This window comes from Dama dama, chromosome 9, assembly GCF_033118175.1.
Source record: "Dama dama isolate Ldn47 chromosome 9, ASM3311817v1, whole genome shotgun sequence".
Classification (NCBI taxonomy): Eukaryota; Metazoa; Chordata; class Mammalia; order Artiodactyla; family Cervidae; genus Dama; species Dama dama.
This window is the reverse complement of record NC_083689.1, coordinates 34455965-34459196: the sequence shown is the minus strand read 5'-3', so window position 1 is coordinate 34459196 and position 3232 is coordinate 34455965. Positions and strand designations below refer to the sequence as shown.

Genomic DNA, 3232 nt, shown 5'->3' with positions numbered 1-3232 from the left:
AAAGAGACATATATTAAAACAACAACAACAACAAAAAAGCCCAAACCACAGTCATCTGCCACAGAAGTAATGATTGCAGGAATTGTAAAGGATGGTGATAATAAGTGGAAGGTTATGCCTTTAAGTCCTGCCAATGAAATCCAGTTTGATGAAATGAGGGTTTAATTATAAAAACAAGGATGACTTTCACTTCTATTTTTAATTTTATGGATAAAAAGTAAGCCTCAGAAATATGAAAGAACCAAATAAAGGCATCAAATAAGAATAACTTAAACTCCTTTTCTTATCCTAGTTTGTGGGGGGTTGGGGCATTGGAGAGCAGAGGATTATTTGGCAGGCAATAGATAAATATAAACAAACTAAAAGTCCTTGACTTTGCCTTAAGTGGCAAAATGCATGATGAAGACAAGACTGAAAGGGTCTGAGTTGATAAACATGAAGGCAAGTATTGTTCTTATTTAGTGTCTTATAAAGCACATCTTGCTTAATACAAGGTACTGGGCTAGAAATCAGAAAGGCTGTTGAAACCCCAAAGTAGATCTATTCTGAGAGTTTAATTCCTGCAGAGATACTTTAATTTACTTCAGAAAATAGTGTATCTTACATATAACTAGAGCTGTGTGTACCAAAGAGTTTCTCTGAATAAGGATTATAGTTTCTGAATGAATGCTGTACCACATGCCAGGATGGCAATAGTATGTTGAACCCAAATGAAGAACTCAGGCTAAAGCATTAAAACAGATTGGCATTTTAAATCAAATTATTCTTATTATTTTAAAACTTTTTTTTCTGGATGAGGGGTGGTGAGGAGAGGCCCAAAAAGAGCTACATAAGGAGAAATGCCACATGTTTAAGTAAAAATTGGTTTTAATTCAGAGCTACTCAGTGGGAGGTCTATATCATATTTTTTACATTTTGTAATAAGCCCAAAATTGTATGGGTCTTTTTTCCCCCCTAAACTGGCAACTTTATGTGGCTATGTTCGTCTATACCCAGTCTAAGTGGGCATACACACAAACCAAAAAGTTTTAAAAATATATTGCCTGTCTCCAGGACATTTTAAAACTATTTTACTTTACATCATCATTAAGGAAGATTATTTAAACAGAGACCCAGTCTACTTTTTCAATATCCTAACCCTGGGACTAAAATTAGCAACTAAACCTTTGAATTCAAACCATTCCGAGTTGTGGAATCAATTGCATTAACCTTTCTACCAGTTTTCCTGCTCAGTTTAATCTGATAGCCCCAAGAGATGGGTTCTGAAGGAGTGCCTGAGCTGTTGGGGGAGGAAGTGGTTAAGAAGGAAGAAGTACGTTTCTGTGCAGGGTGTCTGAGCATGCAGTGACCTTACTCACGGCTGGAGTAGACAGCGTCTAAATATCAAGTGTCATTTAGAGGTGTCAAAAGGCTTACTGGCTCTAAAATACCTGATGGGCCCACCATAAATTCACTTAATAAGCGTACATTCATTAATTAAGCATTTGGGGATAGAGGGCACCTCTCGTGCACCATCTTGTGTTTGGCATTTATGTGTGATTAACAGAGGGGAATGAGACATGTCTTTGATTCTAAGAAGAGACCCACCTCATATTTTCCAGGCCGTCAGGAGTGCAAATGGAAGCCAACTTGCCATGTGTCTAAATATTTTAAGGCCGTTAATTAAAATGTTATACAAGTTTAAGTGTTAGTCGCTCAGTCGTGTCCGATTCTTTGCAACCCCATGGATTGTAGCCCATCAGCCTCCTCTGTCCATGGAATTCTCAGGCAAGAATACTGGAGTGGGTTGCCATTTCCTTCTCCAGGGGATCTTCCTGACCCAGGGATTGAACCTGGGTCTCCTGCACTGCAGGCAGATGCTTTACCATCTGAGCCACCAGGGAAGCAATATACAAAGATTTGTATATATCTTTGACGTATACAAATTGTGTTTAAGGGCTATAACATGATGTTTTGATATATGTGTACATCGTAAAGGGCTTCCCTGGTAGTTCAGCTGGTAAAGAATCCGCCTGCAATGCAGTAGACCCGGGTGCGATTCCTGGGTCCAGAAGATCCCCTGGAGCAGGGATAGGGTACCCACTCCAGTATTCATGGGCTTCCATGGTAGCTCAGACAGTAAAGAATCCACCTGCAATGCAGGAGACCTGGGTTTGATCCCCTGGAGGGGTGCATGGCAACCTACTCCAGTATTCTTGCCTGGAGAATCCCCATGGACAGAGGAGCCTGACGGCTGACAGTCCATGGGGTTGCGAAGGGTCGGACACAACTGAGCGACTAAGCACAGCACAGCGTATGTTGGAAAAAGCCCACCATGGTCAAGCTAAATAACCTCTGCCTTCACTTTTATATTACATGTGTGTGTGTGTGTGTGTGTGTGTGTGTGTTGAGAAGATTTAAGATCTACCCTCTTAGCAAATTTCAGGAGTACAGTACAGTATTGTTAACTCTGGTTACCATGCTGTACATTATACCTCCAGAACCCATTCATCTTGCAAAGTGAAACTTTGCACCCTTGCCCAACATCTCATTTCCTCCTCTCTGTCCTGCTCTTTGGCAACCACCAAAGATCTGCATCTACGAGTTGATTATTTTACCTTCCAAGTATGAGGGAGACTTGTCTTTCTGTGTCTCGTTTATGTCACTTAGCCTAATGTCCTCCAGGTGTTCTCTTTTTTAAGACTGAATAATATTTCATGGGAGGGAGGGAGAGAGAGAAAGGAAAGAGCAGGAGGGGTAGAGAGAAATACCGCATTTTCTTCATTTATGTGTTAAAAGACTTTTCGTTTGTTTCTATATCTTGGCTACTGTGAATAATGCTACTATAAACATGGGAATGAAGATCTCTTAAAGATCCAGATTTCAATTCCTTTGGGTAGATACCCAGAAATGAGCTTGCTGGATCAAATGTTAGTTCTATTTTTAATTTTTTGAAGAACCTCTATACTGTTTTTCCATGATAGCTGCACCAGTTTACATTCCCGCTGAGTGTATAAGGATTCCCTTTTTCCACATCCCTGGCAACACTTACCTTTTGTCTTTTTAATGACAGCCATTCCAAATGGCAACCCTCTCCAGTATTCTTACCTGAAGAATTCCGTGGATAGGGGAGCCTGGTGGGTTGCTGTCCATAGGGTCGCACAGAGTCGGACACGACTGAAGTGACTTAGCATGCATGCATGCATGCATGCATTGGAGAAGGAAATGGCAACCCTCTCCAGTATTCTTGCCT

At 40.8% G+C, this 3232-nt stretch overlaps 1 non-coding gene across 1 annotated transcript; it reads right to left on the bottom strand.

Moving 5' to 3' along the window:
* Positions 1-1810: 1810 nt before the first annotated feature.
* Positions 1811-1883, bottom strand: TRNAC-GCA (transfer RNA cysteine (anticodon GCA)). Its single transcript has one exon. It is a non-coding gene; the product is annotated as a tRNA-Cys (tRNA).
* Positions 1884-3232: the final 1349 nt, after the last annotated feature.